Source organism: Heterocephalus glaber, unplaced genomic scaffold (genome assembly GCF_053883595.1).
Source record: "Heterocephalus glaber isolate CG9 unplaced genomic scaffold, H.glaber_assembly_v1.0 deba00001068, whole genome shotgun sequence".
Classification (NCBI taxonomy): domain Eukaryota; kingdom Metazoa; phylum Chordata; class Mammalia; order Rodentia; family Bathyergidae; genus Heterocephalus; species Heterocephalus glaber.
The window spans coordinates 97,259-116,489 of record NW_028258188.1 but is presented as its reverse complement, the minus strand read 5'-3'; the positions used below and the strand labels follow the sequence as shown (position 1 = coordinate 116,489).

Genomic DNA, 19,231 nt, shown 5'->3' with positions numbered 1-19,231 from the left:
ATTTGTCTTCTAAGTTACTTCTTAGAAGTTGTCAAATTTATTTCAAAAAGGATTTTTGTAATATGCTTTCTATATCCTTTTAAATTCTGTAAAATCTGTGGTAATGTCTCCTAGATCTTAATATTGTAATTTTAAAAATGCATAACTGATATTGTGTAACAGGAAGAAAAGGTCTTAAGGAGCAGGGGAATTGGGAGGGGTAGGGGAAGGGAAAAAAGGGGAAAGGAAAAAATATGAGAAGAGGAAAAAAATGGAAACAAGGTCTTTGCAAATAGGGAAGGGTGGAGGGGGTGAAGGGAGGGCAAGGGAAGGGGGAAAAAAATAAGGACCAAGAGACTCATGTAATGGTACAAGATCCCAATGATGACTGTAACTGTATTTTATACCTAAAATGTACCAATAAAGTTAATGGGGAAAAAAGAAAAAAAAAACTACCATTATCAATGAGAGGCAAGGAGTCATCATGAGCTTTTAGGTACAATATCCTGAGAAGGACACAAGTATCATTTATGTACTATCTTGATCAGGAATAGATAACTTGAATCTAATCATGAATAAATATCAGATAAACATAAAAAAGATGTGGTTTTTAAATACAATGGAGAACTACTCTTCCATAAAGAAAGATAAACATGAGTCATTTCTAGGTAAATGGATGCACCTTGAGACCATACTTTTAAGTGAAATAAATTGGACAATCATGTTTAAATATCACATTGTTTCTCTGTGTGAAAAAGGGTAAATAAGGACTGAAATGGATGACAAGTATTGGGAAGTAGGAAGAAAATGTCCAAATGGGAAAAGCAACAAGGGAGGGCCAAGGGGAAGAGAAGAAGAAAGAGAAAGGGGAAAAAAAGAGAGAATAGAAAGGAAAATGGAAACATAGCTTATGTAAATAAGGAGGGAAGCAATGGTTGATGGAAGGGGAGGAGAATGGAGAAAAAAGAAGAATCAAGATATATTATGTATAGGCAAAAATTCCCTGTGATGAATGTTACCATTATGTATATATAAAATGTACCAATAAATGTTTTGCTTCAAAAACAAAATAGTGTACCAATAAAATTAATTTTAAAAAAGAAAATAAAATCAAAATGGATCCAAAATCTAAATATTAAAACAGAAAACTTAATCTGATGGGAGGTAGAATAGGTAAAACTCTCAAAGACATATGTATAGGCAAAGACTTTATGAACAAAACCCCAATATCACAGAAAATATTACAAATAATCAACAACAAGGATCACACTACATTGAAAACTTTTGTACAGTAAAAGAAACCACCAACAGAGTGAAGAGACAACCCACAGAATGCGAAAATATTTTTACCAGCTATTCCTCAGACAAAGAACACCTATAATATACAAAGAACTTTAAAAAAAACATCAGACCACCCCCCAAATTTTAAGACCCAATCCAAAAATGGGCATCTGAAATGAATAGATATTGCTCAGATGAAGAAATACAGGGCCAGGGATTTAGCTCAGTGGTTCTGCTGCCTGCCTCGCAAGCACAAGGACCCGAGTTCAATCCCCAGTACCAAAAAAAAAGAAATACAAATGGCCAATAAGTACATGAAGAAACATTCAACATCACTGGTCACTTGAGACCCTCTTGAGAAACCCAAATTAGAACAACACTGAGATTCCATCTCACTCTAGAAAGAATGCCTATCACCAAGAATTCAACCAATAACAAATGCTGTTGAGGCTGTGGGGGAAAAGAAACCCTTAGCTGGGTGTGGTGGCACATGCCTGTAATCCCAGCACTCAGAATGCTGAGGCAGAAGGACTGCCATGAGTTTGAGGCCAGCCTGGACTACATCATGAGTTCAAGGCCAGCCTGAGCTACATAGCAAGACCTTATCTCAAAAAAACAAAAACAAAAAAGAAAAGGAAAAGAAACCTTTCTCCATTGTTGGTGGGAATATAAGTTGGTACAACCAATATGGAAATCAGTATGGAGATTTCCCAAAAAAACTAGAGGTTCCATTTGACTCAGCTCTTCTCCTTCTAGGTATCTTCCCAAAAGAGGTAAAAGCATTGGGCCAGGGATTTAGCTCAGTGGTTCCAGTGCCTGCCTTGCAAGCACAAGGTCCCGAGTTCGATTCCTGGTACCAAAAAAAAAGTTAAAAGCATTATACCACAGTGATATATGCATACCCATGTTTATAGCAGCACAATTTACAATTGTTAAATCTTGGAAACAGCCCCAATTCCCATCAACAGATGAATGGATAAAGGAAATGTATTTATGTACAATGAAGTACTATTCTGCTATAAAGGATAAACTTGAGTCATTTTTAGGTAAATGGATGCACCTCAAGAGCATACATTTAGGTGAAATAAATCAGACACACTAGTTTAAATATCACACAAGTGATATTTAAAGTGATATAAGTTTCTCTTGTGTGAGAAACTCAAAGGGTAAATAAGGAGTAAAATGGAGGATAGCTATTGGAAAGTAGGAAGAACACGGTCAACTTGGAAGAACATGGTCAACTTAGAAGGGGAACAAGGGAAGGGAAGGGAAGGAAGGGAAATGGATTTTTTTTTTTTTTTGGTACCAGGGATCGAACTTGGGTCCTTGCACTTGCAAGGCAGGTAGTGGAACCACTAAGCTAAATCCCCAGCCCAAGAAAATGGATTTTTTAAAAAGAGAATGGAATAAAAAAAAATGGAAACAAAGCTCTTGTATATGGGGAGGGGAAGAAGGGTTGAAGGGAAGAGAGGTTAATGAGAAAAAAAGAATTATTAAGACATAGTATGTACAGGTACAAATTCCCTTTGAAGGATATAATAATTATGTATGGCAAATATATACTAATAAATATTTTAAAGAATAAAGTGGAACAACCAGACATTGGAGTAGAATGTATGAAGGCTTGAATTCAAGAGAAAGAAGTCATGGCATATTCCAAGAATGGAAAACAGAGTTTAGAATGATTGAAGTAGAGTTTGAGATGGGGAGTGATGATAAATTACGATGATACAGGAGGTAGATGTAGAACCTTATAATCCACTTAAAGAATTTTGGATTTTCTCCTAATAGGACTGGGAAGATACCGATGAGTTTATGTTCTTTAATGCATTCTCTGGCTGTTGGGTAGAAAAACAATTTGGGAGTAGGATAAGTGGGCAAGTAGATGAATTAGGAGACAGTTGCAATAGTTCAGGTTTGAGATGATGGTGACTTGGACCAGATTAATGGAAGTAGGAATAAGGAGATATACTGTACATGGATTCAATGAATATTTAGCACAAAAAAAAAACTGAAAAGATTTGGTGGTAGAATAACTAGAGAAAGGACAGTGTGAAGGTTTCAGGTGTGGGGAACTGGACTGATGTGGTGCCATTCACTGAGATAAGGAACACAAGAGGAGAAATAGGTTTAAGCAGTTATTAGTGACCCCAGTATGGGAAATAGTGAATTTTAAATGTCTGTGGACCATCCACATAAGCAGATGAAAATAAGAAGTATGAAGCTCAGAAAAGAAGGCTGGATTAGACATACATTAATGTGAGGTCAGTATGTAGGAAGCATTAGACGCCATGAAAATGAATAAGATGTTGCTAGTAGAAAACAGCAATGCCTAACATGTATCCCTTTAGCCCCATATCTTCCACCCCTAACAATTTCAGGCCAGTTGCAAGAGAGAAGCCAGATCATATTGAATTAAAGAGTGGAAAATAAAGAAATAAAAGGTGAATGAAGGGGAAGAAGAGATGACAGGAACTGAAGGAGGATATGAATTTGTACAGCACTCATTTATGCTGTCCACTTAACCTTTTACTATATACTGCCTTATATTATAATTTGTTATAAATATATATTTACAAATATACATTACATATAATTTATAACTATACATAGCATTGTCTTCTTTAAGAAATGACCTACATGATGTCTAGTCTTCCCAGTAAAACTATAATTTCCCTATAGAGTGCTTTTTTAAGAAAACTATTGTTTCTTTGAATCCTTTATCTCCTAATATATACACAGAAGTTAGAAAGCTGTTTGAAATCAGGAAGTCTCATTTCTAACTACAGAACTGATTCATAGGTAGACAATATCTTTGTGGCATCACAGTAGGTGAAAATACGGTGCTAGTCACACCAGTCAATTCCACGATTAGTTATATTATATGTATTATAGAATAATAGGAAATAGCTGGGTGTGGTGGTGCACAAATATAGTCCCAGCCCTTGCAAAGCTGTGGCAGGAGGACCACAGGTTTGAGGCCAACCTAGAGTATACAGTGAATTCAAGGCCAGCCTCCTTGATTACATAGCAAGACCCTGTCTCAAAAGAAAAAAAGGAAATAAATTTATCTTCAGAACAAGGGACTGACCATATGAGACAATCCCTCTAGGCATGCAAGCATATGCAACAGGCCATACTATATATTGAGATTAATTTATAAGCATATGTTTGAACCAAAGAGAATTTACAGCCCCAAAATATATATTAATGTCAATTATAAGCCTGAAAAACTTTCTCTACTCCAGATATTTTTAAAAATATAACTCCTTGGGGCTGGGGATTTAGCTCAGTGGTTCCAGCGCCTGCCTCGCAAGCACAAGTTCCGGAGTTCAATCCCCAGTACCAAATATGTATGTATGTATATATATATATATATATATATATATATGTATGTATATATATATGTATGTGTGTGTATATATATATATATATATATAAAACTCCTCCCCATCCCCCACCCTGGCCGCCATTCCACCACTCCTAGGGCAGAGGAGGTGAGACGCAGGGGCCCAGCAGCACCCTCACTGCCCCACCCCCGTGGAAATGAGAAGACATGTAAACAAGCCTCAAAAACAGACTTCCAAATCACCTACAGCAACCCCAAAGGGAAATGAGATGGAACAATCTGATACTCAACCACCTGGACTCCCTGAACTGGCAACAAAAGAGGATCTGGAAAAGATGAAATCAGAAATAATTTCTCAGATAACAGCAAAGATTGTGCCCATAGTGCAAGACATGATTAATAAATCTAGAGAGGACACAAATAAAAAAATAGAGGAGCTGAGGAACATGATGGAATCCCAACATAGGAAAAAAATGGAATCCATAAAACAGATACAAACAGATTTCCAGATTAAAAGCTCCACTGAAAGTCTACACAGCAGAATGAACCAATGTAAGGACAGAATTTCAGATACAGAAAATAAGATTTCAATTAGTGATAAGGAACAGAAAAATTGCTTTAAAATTGTAACGGACCTCGAGAAATCAATCCAGCAGCTGCTAGACAATGCAAAGAATAACATAAGACTGAGTGGAGTCAATGAAGAAACAGGAGTGCAGATAAAATTTTTAAAAAACTATTCACAGAAGTGATGGCAGAAAACTTCTCAAGCAGAGGAAAAGAACTTGACATACAGATAAGTGAGGCATATAGGACTCCAACTAGCCTTGATCAAAAAAAAAAAAAAAAAACTACACATAGGCATATAATAGTTAGGATTCCAGAAACCAAACAGAAGAACAAAATTCTATAAGCAGTGAGAGAAAAGAAACAAATCACATACAAAGGAAAGCCCATCAAAATCACAGCAGACTTCTCAATGCAAACCCTCAAGGCAAGAAGAGCTTGGAGTGACATATTTCAAGCCCTAAAGGAAAACAGCCTCCAACCCAGATTGATGTGCCCTGCAAAACTATCTTTCAAAATTGGAGAAATAAGGTACTTTCATGATAAAGAGCACCTTAGGAACTTCATGAATACCAAACCAGAACTCCAAAAGATTTTAGGCAATATCCTAGGAAAAGACAATGAGGATCACAACCCCAGAAAGCCCAGCAGAATGAATCCATTGAGCATGACAAATTAAACGCAAAGGGGGAGAATCCAACAAAAAGAAAAAGTCATGACAAGGCTTTTAAAACTTTTAACTTCATCTCCCTAATGAGTGTATAATTCAATCTTGTTGTTGTACTGATTAGTATTTTTCGGATTCTACTGTTGCACAACTTTCCTTGTGCTGTACTGGCTATTTATCATCTTCTTGTGTCTACTTTTTAATTGGGTTGTCTATTAATGAGCTGTAAGAGTTCTTTATACATTCTGGTCATAGGTTATATGCATTATAAATATGGTCTGTTTAAGGACTACTTTTCATTTTAACGATGTCATTTAAAGTTCTAAATTTTGATAGAATCTCACCAATTTTTTTCTTTTATACATCATGTTTTTTGTATCCGAGGAAGTTCTTGCCTACCCTAAATTCATAAACATTTTCTCTTATAACTTCTTAAAGTTTTATAGTTTTAGACTTTCATATTTAGGTTCATAGATCCTTTCAAGTTATTTTTATGTATGGAAATAAAGGGTTGAGGTTAATTTGGGGGGGGGGGGGGCTACCGGGAATTGAACTTGGGTCCTTGCACTTGAGCAGCAGGTGGTGAAACCACTGAGCTAAATCCCGGCCCTGAGGTTAATTTTTTATATACAGATACCAGGTGTTCTAGTGCCATTTATTGAAATCACTATCTTTTCCTCTGCTCTTGAATTGAGTTTATATTCTATAACATGTTAATGTTAAATAATCTTTCAAAACTCAGCAGACCATATATGTGTGGTTCTATTTCTAGATTCTCTGTTTTATTCCAATGATCTATACATCTTTCCTTACACCAAAACTGCTTTGATTACTGTAGCTTTAGAGGAAGTCTTAAAATTAGGTACTAAACGTCTTCCAACACTGTTTTTTTTTCTTTTCCTTTTTACTTTTCTAGATCCTTTGTACTCCTACATAACTTTTAAATTTCAATATCCAATTCTTCATTTATAGCAAGTATACATAAACCTGAATTTTTATATATACCTTGTGTTTTCTAAGCCTGCTAAACTCAAATACAAGTTCTAGGGGATCCTAGAGATTTCTTAGTATTTTCTCTGTAGATGATCATTTCATCTACATATAAACATTTTACTTCTACCTTGCCAATCCTATGCTAATTGTATCATTTCATTGCCAGACAATTTTGGTTTAGGCCTATGTTTCAAAGTTTAATGGACAGATGAAGAGTACGCATATCTGCCCTTGTTCCCCACCTTGGGGAGAAAGTATCATATCTTCTCCATTCATATAAGGCATTTTTTCTGGAAGTATGCAGTACATGTCTTTGATCTATTGAGAAGGTTCTGTTCTACTTCTAGTCTCCTGATAGTGATAAGGGAAAGTTTTAGATAACTTAATAGATTGACTATTAAGGTAGTTGTAGAAGCAAAATAAGTAATGTGTTCTTTTAACATTTGCTTTTCCTGTAACTCCTTGTTTAAGGTGAAGATTATCTGACTCTAATCAGCAACTTCATTAACCTAACAAAGTTACCATGCCAGGGTGAATTTGCAATGTATATGGCCTATCTTGTGTCTGTGACTTGTAAATAGGAACTGGAATTGTATTTACATATCAAAGACCACTAGGGATGAGATAATGGCTAAAAGGATATAAACAGGGAAATGCTGAACAAAGGGTGGGGATATTGACCAGACTGGTTTCTGGCATGCCCGTCTGCTCTGGAGAGAAACCTTTGGTGCATTGGCCAGGAATTGGGAATGAAATGGCCCTTTTGGGCATCGGCCCAAACCCCACTGGAGGGAGCGGCTCTCTGTCTCCTTGAGAGGAAAGGCGCGCCCCTGGGACTAATTTCCTAGGCTCCCCAACAGGACACAGAGATCCGCTCACCACTGGAGGTTTGCCTGAACCTGAGAAGGAGACTACAGAAGGAGGACTGCTGCTCTTGGTGTCTCGTCTGTCTCTTTCCTTTGCTGGGTGAGAAACCCCGGGAAGCCCCTAGTCATTAACTTTCTGTTTCGCCTTGTGAATTTGGACTCTGTAACTTTGGGCAAATACAGCACAGGGGCCTGATCACCCCTTGTGCTTTGCCATTTGGAAAGATAGCTCCTCCCATTTGTTTTGGTTCAGTTTATGAACTTTCGGCAAGCATAGTGCAGGGGCCTGATCAGCCCTTGTGCTTTGCCATTTGGGGAGGTAGCTCCTCCCATTTGTCTTGGTTCACTTTGTGAACTTTGGGCAAACAAAGTGCAGGGGCCTGATCACCCCTTGTGCTTTGCCATTTGGGGAGGTAGCTTCTTTCATTTGTTTTGGTTACGGTTAGGAGGTCACCAGGAGGGAATGTGATAACTTCTGAATAAATTTGTGAGTGAAAGAGTTCTGGATAGGAGAGTGTGTGAAACAAGCTGCAGAACAAGACAGGGAGGAAGCGCTTGTGCTTAAAGAGTCCTCCCCGTCGTAGAATTTGTGTGTGGTCTCGTTTAACAAAGGCACAATGGTGAGCTTAGGCAACAGCCCACCATAGCCTGAACAGACCTTACAATGGCCGAGAAGCCTGCAGCCAGGCAGGCAAGCAAGTGATCCCCCACCTTTGTCTTGCGTCTCTGTACAAGGGTACCCACATACGCACCAACACTCTGATCGGCCGATCGTGGGGACAGAAACATCTCATCCTACTGTTTTGGAATGCATGCTTAAGAATTTTAAGAAAGGTTTTACTGGAAATTATGGTATTAAGATGAAACCCCAAAACTTAGAGCCTTTTGTGAGTTAGAATGGCCCAAGCTTTGTCTAGCTTGGCCAACTGAGAGATCCCTAGGTTAGAGTCTCCTCTGGTCTGTCTGGCTAACAATCACCACCCCTGGATGGGAATATCCAGATCAATTTCCCTATATTGATTTATGGCTCAAAAATTATCCCTCCTTGGGGTCATATGTGCGCCCCGGAAGCAAAAAGCAACATCCTGGTCCTCTGTCAGAAAGGGAACGATGCTGAAAAGTTACCGGTTCTTTCAGATCCGGACCGAAAATTTAGACTTTCCCCCTCTTTTTGAGTTGCTAAATTCACAGGTTTGGAGGAGGTGGGGACAAAAGCATGAAAACTGCTTGGCTTCAGAGCACCGTGCTGTGGTCAGACTCAGAGAGGAATGAATAAGGCTTACACTCAAATTTTAAAAATTAGTAAGAAAAAATAAGTAATGGATTAAAAACAGCTGAAAAAGCTCTGAAGGACATAAAGCCAGAGAAAGTAAGAAATTTTACAAGGGTTACAAATTTTAGTTAATTGATAAATGTATCTGTGTTTCAGTTTGAGTTGATGTTTAATTGGTGTGCTTAAAGTATTGTACATTGCAAATTCTTCAATTGTAATTATAAGGTTAACTTGCTCTTTTCTGCACTTTGTTGATAAAAAAAACCTCAAGGTTACTACCATTCAATTGGCAGCCAACCAAATTTAAAGTGTAACAATCTGAGAATGAACAAAGGGACACTTTAAAATTTTAACAGCTAAAGACTAGTTTGTGATAAAAGGTCTATAGTGAGATAAAAAATATATATTTAAAAGAGATACAATTTTGATATAAAAAATTTTGTATGTTTGTCTTGTTAAAAGGATAAAAAGATATACAAGACCAGAAGGTCTAGGTATGTCAAAAGATGTGCAAAAGTGATTTATCCAAAAAAAAAATGTATGTTTGTTGGTTTCAACTATGTTATAAAAGGTTTAAATATGTTTACATTAGTTGTTATCAAAGGGTTAAATTCTAAATATGTTACTATAATATGTGTACATTTGTCATCTTCAAAGGGTTTAAGAGCCAACAGGTTACAATATGACCTGCTTTATAGTGAGTTAGAAAAAAACTGTTGGAAAAAGGCACAAATATGTCAGACCAAGGTGCAATATTTGAGATTTGACTTTAAAAAGGATAATAAAAGAGGCTCTGTCCAGAGAAAAAAGTCATTTATTCTCTCCCAAGACCCCTCCAAAATGCTTCAATTATTTGATTCCATCTTTGCTATCCATTGTCCTAATTGGGAGGACTGTGAAAAACTTTGTAGAACTTTGTTAACCTCTAAAAAATACAGAGAGTTTTAGGAAAAATTAAAAAGTTAATGCCACTAGAATACCGGGTGCTATGCAGAATCCAGACGCTTGATATGAACAGCAATTCCCAGTAAGGTGTTGCCCAATTGGGATCCCAATACCCAAGCAGGACAGGAAAACTTGAGAAATTATCAGAGAGCCCTTTTAGCAGAAATGCGGGCTGCAAGTAAAAGGCCTACAAATATGATTAAAGTGCTAGAAACACAGCAGGAGCCCAATGAGAGCCCTGAGAGATTTTATGAGTAGCTCTGTAAAGTTTACAGAATGTATACACCTTTTGATCCTACTGTTCCTGAAAACCATCAGCTAATTAATACAACTTTTGTAACCCAGTTAGCACCAGACATTAGAAGGAAAATCCAAAGGCAGGAGACTTGGGAAGGCATGAATATAACACAATTGTTGCAATTAGCTGGGAAAGTGTATGTGAATAGAGAGACAGTGAAAGAGAAAGAGAGCCAGAAAGGAAGATAGTAGCAGTAGCTATGGGAGCCAAGGAAGAGAAGGAAAAAGAAAGACAAGGCTCAAGGAAAAAAAAAAGCAGGACTTGAAAGAAAGGAAGGATACTGGCACATTGTTGCCTGTGATGGAGGACAGTGACTGACACAGACCGGGCTCAATGCAGCTAGGCCCCCATGAGCCCATGGTCGATATATAGATAGGGGGTCAAAATATGTCCTTAATGGTGGAGAGTGGTGCAGAACATTCAGTAGTAACAGCTCCAGTTGCCCCTCTGAGCGGAGAGTGCATCCAAGTGATTAGTGCCACTGGAATTTCAGAAAAACACCAGTTTTGCTATGAAAGGACATGTGAAGTTAGAGGACATAAAGTGAAACATGAATTCTTGTATATGCCAGAATGTCCTAGCCCTTTACTAGGAAGAGATTTATTATCTAAATTGGGAACTACAATAACTTTCATCCAATGAGGAAATGCATCTCTGCATTTAGACCCAGGAAGAGATCTCATCATGAGGATAACAACTAAAAGAGAGGGTGAATGGCAGTGTTACAATGTGGATGATGTTTTCCAGGCTCTGCAAGAATTAAGAACTATGTTTCCTAGAGTATTGGCAGAGGAATCATCCCCAGGCTTAGCTAAGAATCATCCACCCACAGTTATAAAATTAAAAGACAATTCGGCTCCATTGGTGTAAAACAATACCCAATGTCCAGGCAAGCCCAAATTGGAATTAAACCCCATATCATGAGATTAAAGGAATTGGGACTTATTAGAGAATGTACGTCACCATGGAACACCCTTTCGCTGCCTGTTCGGAAACCCGATGGGGACTACAGGCCAGTGCAAGATCTACGGGCTGTAAATGACAGAACAGTAACGCTGCACCCAGTGGTCCCTAACCCTATGCTTTGCTGGGTCTCATACCTCCAGAAACAGCATGGTTTACTTGTTTGGATTTTAAAAATGCCTTCTTTTGCCTTCTCATCACTCCCCTCAGTCAACCCATCTTTGCATTTGAATGGGAAGACCCCAGTGATGGAAAAAAGACTCAGTTTACTTGGACTAGATTGCCACAGGGACTTAAAACTCACCCATGCTTTTTGGGGAATCCCTAGCCAAGGACTTGCTTGCCTTCCCCGTGGAACAATAAAGCTGTGTCCTATTGCAGTATGTGGCTGACTTACTGTTATGCAGCTCAACCCAATAACGGTGCTGGGAAGGCACCAAAAAGTTGTTGCTGCACTTACAAGAAAACTGGATATAAGGTATCATGGGGAAAAGCCCAGATTTGTGTACAGCATGTTAAATATTTAGGATTTCAAATAACACAGGGCATGCGTTGCCTAGGAAATGAAAGGTTATTAGTGCCATCCCTATACCCCAAACAAAGAAACAGCTGAGAGAGTTTCTTGGGGCATCAGGCTTCTGTAAAAATTTGGATTCCAGGCTTTACAGAAATCTCTAAACTCCTTTATGAAGCCCTAAAGGGACAAGAGAAAATCATCTGCATTGGACTGTAAAACAGGAGGAAGCTTAAAAAACAAATTTAAAATTGACTTAGGCAGCCACCCCAGCCCTATGCATACCAGATGTAAAGCAGCTTCTCACTCTATATGTGACTCAAAAAAACCCAGGTAGCCCTTGGAATGTTGACCCAAGAAGTAGGCCCATGGAATCAATGGTGGCATATTTGTCTAAGAATTTAGATTCAGTATCAAAAGGATGGCGTCATTGCTTTTGGGCCTTAGCAACTTCAGCTCTGTTGATTCAAAAAAACAGACAAGCTGACTTTAGGTCAGGAACTGACTGTGCAGGTTCCACACTCGGTCCTAGAACTGCTAAACACAAGGGAGCATCATTGGCTCTCAAATAATTGGGTTACTCAGTATCAAGCCCTTCTCTGTGAGAATCCCCACTTGTGGTTTATTTCTATAAAAACTTTAAATTCTGCTACCTTCTTGCCCATGGAGACAGGCCTTCCTGATCATGACTGCTTGGGTGTCACTGATGAGCTCTTTTCCAGCCACCCTGACTTGCAAATGACACCCTTGTCTGATGCTGACCTTGTTCTGTTCACGGATGGGAGCAGCTTTGTGGAAGATGGGGTCCATCATGCTGGATATGCAGTAACCATGAAGGATAAGGTGGTCCTAGCCAGGGCCGTCGGTGCAATGTGCTAAGCTCTGGGCACTCATACAGGCACTCCGATGGGCAAAGGGTAAAAAAGGTGTATATATATATATATGGACGTTTGCTATACATTTGCTACATTATACATCATTGGCATGATTTACCGAGAGTGAGGTCTTCTCATGGCAGAAGGAAAGCTAACTAAAAATAAACAGGAAATTATACAGTTGCTAGAGGCAGTATGGAAACCTAGCAAAGTCACAGTAATATATTGTTCAGGACATCAGAAAGGCAAAGACTTCATTGCACAAGGTAACAATAAAGCTGATGCTGAAAGCCGAGAAAGACAACACACTCAAAGCCCTGCTCTCACCACTCCGGAGGCTGGTGAGTCAACGCACGGCTGAAGAATACCAACAAGGCCAACATGGGTTATTGTGTTGTGCCAGATCACCACTGCCTTAAGTTTCTTTGTTTTCGAACTATGGGTGTTTAGGCCTATGAAAAGTTTGATGAACAATATGTGACTTTTAAAATGGAAAAATGGGAACCACAAGGCTATGCATTTACAATATTCTTTGATAAAAACATTATGGGGGACCTGGGATAACTTCTGACTGTGGGGGGCTATTCTAATGAAAAATTATATTGCAAAGAGAAAACACAAGTTTGGATCAATGGCTCCCTTGTTGGATGAGCCACTGGTAATTGTAACAATTGTAAACAAGGTCAATGTAATCCTATATCTATGTATATGCCAGCCCCATGGGATCTTATTTGGCTACAAGGAGTAATATATTTCATTAGGACAAGAAGTTTAAAAAGATCTTGAGGAAATTCGAGACACACTTCAGGCTTTAGAAACTCAACTAGATTGACTGGCCAATGTCATGACAAAATAGGCATGCTCTCGATTTGCTCAGAAAGGAGGGACTTGCTTATTTCTTGGTGAAGAGAGTTAATATGCTAATAAATCTGGTGTAGTACAAGAATCACTAGGCAAACTAAAAGATCAGATCAAGGCTCTTGATGAGAAATTTGGTATAGGAGAGCTGTCCTGTGAGATTAATTTTACTTGGGCAGAATGAAAAAACTTGGATAGGAACTCTTCTGAGTCCCCTTCTTGTTATAATATTACTATTAATGTTTGGTCCTTGCATCATCCAATGGATTTCAAAATTTATACAGTAGCACAGTGCTTCAGCTCAAGACTACCAAATGCTAGTGTTAAAAAATGTAGATAAACTGGATAGAACTTGTAATGGATAGAAGAATTATCCTGAAGTAAACAGAGGGAGGAATGATACGGAAAAGTTTTAGATAACTTAATAGATTGACTATTAAGGTAGTTGTAGAAGCAAAATAAGTAATGTGTTCTTTTAACATTTGCTTTTCCTGTAACTCCTTGTTTAAGGTGAAGATTATCTGACTCTAATCAGCAACTTCATTAACCTAATGAAGTTACCATGCCAGGGTGAATTTACAATGTATATGGCCTATCCTGTGTCTGTGACTTGTAAATAGGAACTGGAATTGTTTTTACATATCAAAGACCACTAGGGATGAGATAATGGCTAAAAGGATATAAAAAGGGAAATGCTGAACCAAGGGCGGGGATATTGACCAGACTGGTTTCTGGCATGCCTGTCTGCTTGCCAGAAGAAATTTTATTATTTTATCCGAATTCTGTGTCTCTGTGTATTTCTTTCCGAGATTTCCGTAACAATAGCTTTTACCATGAACAGCTGTAGAATTTAGTCCAATACTCTTTCTCCAACTACTAACAGGATCATATGGCTTTTTCCTTTCCTCTGTTAAAATGATGACTTTTGGGGGTGGATCTTCCAATGCTGAACCAACACTGCCACCCCTATAATAAAACCACTTTCTACATACTGCCAGACCTGACTTCTAATAGTTTGTGTTGTTAAACAAATTTCTATGTTCATACTCTTTTCTATTATCTTTATCCAGTTTTAGAATTAGCACAATGTTGATTTCCTAAAATGAGGGGAGAAGTGTTCCTTCTTTTTTCTGCTTTAAATATTTGATATAATTTATCAGTTAAAATGTATATGAGCCTGTTGTTGTCATATAGGTAGGTTTTCAAGCTAGGAATATACTTTCTTTAATAGGAGCTATTCAAATTTTATATTTCCTCCAGAGTTAGTTTCATTAATTTGTCTTCCAAAGTACTTCTTAGAAGTTGTCGAATTTATTCCAAAAAAGATTTTTGTAATATGCTTTCTATATCTTTTTAAATTCTGCAAAATCTTTGGTAATGTCTCCTAGATCTTGATTTTGTAATTTTAAAAATGTATAATTGATATTGTGTAATAGGAAGAAAAGGTCTAAAGGAGCAGGGGAAGTGGGAGGGGTAGGGGAAGGGAAAGAAGGGAAAAGAAAAAATATGAGAAAAGGAAAAAAATGGAAACAAGGTCTTTGCAAATAGGGAAGGGTGGAGGGGGTGAAGGGAGGCCAGGGGAAGGGGAAAAAAATAAGAACCAAGATACTCATGTAATGGTACAAGATCCTAATGATGAATGTAACTGTATTTTATACCTAAAATGTACCAATAAACTTAATGGGAAGAAATATATATATAACTCTTCTCCTTTCCACTCTCCTTGAAGATAACCACTTCTTTCAGATGACCGCATTATAAAACAGCTGAGTAAGTTAGGATTTCTTTGCATTATTACACTTACACTCTTTTTCCTGATACCATACTCTAGCTTTCAAAGGAAACTTGAAAAATTCCTTTCATTAAAAGAAAACTTAGTTCTTAGGTTAGATTAAATCTGCAGGTGTGCACTTTCAGATAGCTACTTTTATTCATTGTGTTTCATTTCACTTCATTTTCAGACAATAGCATTTTCCTATCTGCTATGGTTTGGATGTGGTTTGAATATCTCCCAGGGGTCACTGTGTTGGAAGGTTGGTTTTCAGGGTGGCAATGGAAGATGGTAAGAAACTTTTGAAAGTTAGGGACTAAGAGGAGGTCCTTAAGTCATTGGGGATGCCCTCAGAAAGGATTAGGTATCTCTCTTAAGACCCTTCAGATCTCATGAAAAGATTATTACAAAAGAAGCAAGCCAGGCCCTCACCTCTGTCTGCCTCCTGGTTCAAGATGTGATCACTCTCCCACCTGTGCTCTGCCATCTGCCACTGGGCTTTTGCCAGTGCCTGCAACTATGCCATTTGGACTTTGAACCTCCAGAACTGTGAAGTAAATAAACCTCTTTATTCCATGAGTAGCTTGTGTCAGGTATTTCATTCTAGCAATGAAAAGCTGACCAATACACTATCCTTACTTTCAAATTCTGAAAGCATCTTTCCATAAGGCACCTTTCCTCCTTTTTATAAGGTATATAAGTACTTGACTGATATAGTATTAAAGGAGATGGGCACACTGATAGGCTTTGTCAGTCAGGTTTTAGAAGCTCAAATTAGATGACTGTGAAGTTTGTTACATTTAATGAAGAGTCTATGGTTAAGGTAGAATAGCCTTGCCTGCTGGAAACATTTTTCTTTGCCTCTAGCACCAATAAGGACACAGACTGTGCCAGATCAGTTTTTACATGTACTAAAAAAGAAAACAAAGAATAATATATTTGTACTATGTAAACATCCCCACCCATTTTACAATAAACAAGCCTCTCTAAAACCCTGGAGAGACCTTCGAGTTGTACCTCCACCGAGTTGTACCTCCACGGGGCTAGGGCTAGAGGGGCCAGGGAGCACATCCTGCCCCTGCCGCTGGTCCTTGCGCACTCTGAGTCCTTGATCTCACTGCTGGAAGTGGGGGCCCATCCGCACCAGCCCCCCGCATGGTCCCACGCATGCACCTGCCGTCCCAGTGCCCATCGGCGCGCCCTGGTTTCCTCATCCAGCTCAGGACGCTTCTGTTCGTAGTGGGGATGGTCCCCACCGTGAGGGCCATCCAGAGTGTGCCTGTGAAGTGGGCTACCTCGACTTCCGATGCCCCTCACTTCGCCTCTGGGTTTTCCACAGACCTTCACATGGTAGAAGGGACTCAGCAGAGAATGAGAACCTTATCCTGTCATCCGTGAGCCATTCTTCCCACCTGCATTCCCACTGTTTGCTGTCCTCATGTCTGCTTTACTCCTGAATCTGGATTTTGCGGAATGTCCTCCCAAAAAGTCATTAGAAGGAAATGCCAAGCATCGAAATTTTGTCAAGAGGCAACAGTTCTTGGAACAGAGAGGCTTTTTGAACAAAAAGAACCAGTGTCCTAGTAAGGTGCCCTAAGCCACACTCAGAACCTACAAAGAAAGGGGAAACTCCAAGAGTGGATGGCACTGGGAAGATCCATCCTCCCCAAAGAAAGAAGACAGCTGCCTCTACCGACAGGTCAGAGCAGTCCCTGGACAAGAAAGCTGCAGTGTCTTGGATGACCCCTGCCCCTTCCAAGAAGACTGATTCTGTTGTGGGTAAAGTAGATTTGCTGGGGGCGTTCCAGAGTGCCCTTCCCAAGATTAAGAGCCCCCCAGCTCACTCCCAGAAGCCCCCTCAGAAGAGTGCTGCACAGAATGCCACCCAAGTGCACTCAGAAAACATATGCTCTGGAGCATCACAGAAGCCAAGAAAGATGGTGGTGGTAGACTGTGAGATGGTGGGCACGGGTCCCAAGGGCCACATTAGCTCCTTGGCTCGCTGTAGCATCATCAACTATGATGGGGATGTGCTTTATGACGAGTACGTCCTGCCTCCCTGCCCTATCGTGGACTACCGGACCAGGTGGAGTGGTATCCGCAAGCACCACATGCTGAAAGCCACACCGTTCAAGACTGCGTGGAGCCAGATCTTGAAGATCCTCTCTGGGAAGGTTGTGGTGGGACACGCCAACCACAATGACTTCAAAGCCCCGCAGTACTTTCACCCCAAGCCCCTCACCAGAGACACCTCCCAGATCCCTCTCCTCAACCGCAAGGCCAGCTGCCCGGAGAATGCCACCATGTCTCTCAAGACTCTCACCAAGAAGCTGCTGGGCTGGGACATCCAGGCTGGAAAAAGTGGACACTCCTCTGTGGAAGATGCCCAGGCCACCATGGAGCTGTACAAGTTGGTTGAAGTTGAGTGGGAACATCACCTGGCCCAGAATCTCCAAAAAAACTAGTAGCTGTGGAGCGGCAGACACAGCACCCAGGAGAATAGGCAGTGGCCTGGGGAGCTGGCATTGTTGGGAGAGAGGCTTCACCCCACTCAATAGCCCTTGCAATCTCAAAAATTAAAAAATTAAAAAAATAAAACCCTGGAGCACTGATCCATGAAAAGACTAGAAAGAGGTTCAACACAGTATTGTGACAGGTCTGTTGACTCAGATTCTATATTTAAAAACAGATGAAGGTAGATAAATGGCAACAACCCTTATTTGATGGATTGATTTCAAAATGGAAGAAAGTATCTAGTTAGGCTGAAAAGATTAGAACTCTACTCTGCCCTTTTTGATATTTTTTAAGTTATTTGTATGAAGATACTAATGTATACTAATAAAATTTACAAATGATAAACTAGAAAAGAATCTAGTACAACTGGATGACATTTAAGATTGAAAGTTTGATAAGCAGAATGATAGGCTAAATTTAACATGATAAAAGAGAGATCAAATTAAGGGCTGGGGATTTAGCTCAGTGGTTCTGGTGCCTGCCTCGCAAGCGCAAGGTCCCGAGTTCGATCCCCGCTACCAAAAAAAAAGAGAGATCAAATTAAAGACTATTTCCTAAAACACAAATGTGCAAGCACCAAATAGATGAACACAGAATGAGTTAAAGTCTTAGGGATTCCAACTAACTATAGGCTCAACATAAGTCAACACGGTGATTACTATGTGTGAGAGAGAGAGGGAGAGAGAACAAATTAACTTAATCCTGGCTCACAGGAGTAGTTGCATAAGTCTAAAAGAAAGTCATTGACCCACTCCTCTCTACTGATCAGAACATGTACATTAATTCTAGATGATAATATTTAAATAAAGATATTGATAAAATGATGTGTGAACAGAATAGAATAACCAGAATAATGAGTGGATCTTTAAACTCTGCCAAGAGATTAATGGCAGTAATTGAACCACAGATATTTATCACAGAGAAGAAAAGACTTAGTAGAGGAAACTAATGGCCACTGTTTTCAAATATAAATGTTGTCAAATATCAAGGCTACTCAATAATGGAAGAGTCTGTCTCTGGAGCAGTTTTCTCAAATAATACACTAAGCATAGACCTAGAATCACCCACTGGAGATATTGAGAAAGATTCAAAAGCCTGGGACAGTTCCTACATCTCTTTACTAAAGGAGCCCAAAGCAATCACACTTCAGTGGCAATTAGTTTACCCAGTTCCCTGATCTTGGTTTCTAATTAGCATTCCCAACTTAAGGGAGCCTGAGCTTATTGGGAAAATAGCAGATTCCATGTTTAGGACAAGAAAAACACAAGATAATCCTGAAAGATTCCAGCAAATATGTGCTAAAGAATGTTGGGACATGACAATAGGCATACAAGCCAGCTTAAAAGGGCTCCCACTGGCCAAATCTTGGCTAATTTGCTGGGGTATCTCAATGGTAGAGCACAGTACTTGTTTAACATGCATAAGGCCCTGGGTTCAATCCTCAGCACCACAAAATAAAATAATCACAGAAAAAATATAATCCATTTAATAATAAGAGTTCATGAGGCAGAGTGTGCA

General features: G+C 39.3%; 1 protein-coding gene and 1 pseudogene across 4 annotated transcripts in view; one reads left to right on the top strand and one right to left on the bottom strand.

Moving 5' to 3' along the window:
* Snx12 (sorting nexin 12) overlaps nt 1-19,231 on the bottom strand; it is a 104,856-nt gene that overhangs the window by 44,967 nt on the left and 40,658 nt on the right. The gene's annotated exons all lie outside the window — the stretch shown is intronic.
* Nucleotides 16,623-17,807, top strand: LOC101703386 (interferon-stimulated 20 kDa exonuclease-like 2 pseudogene; annotated as a pseudogene).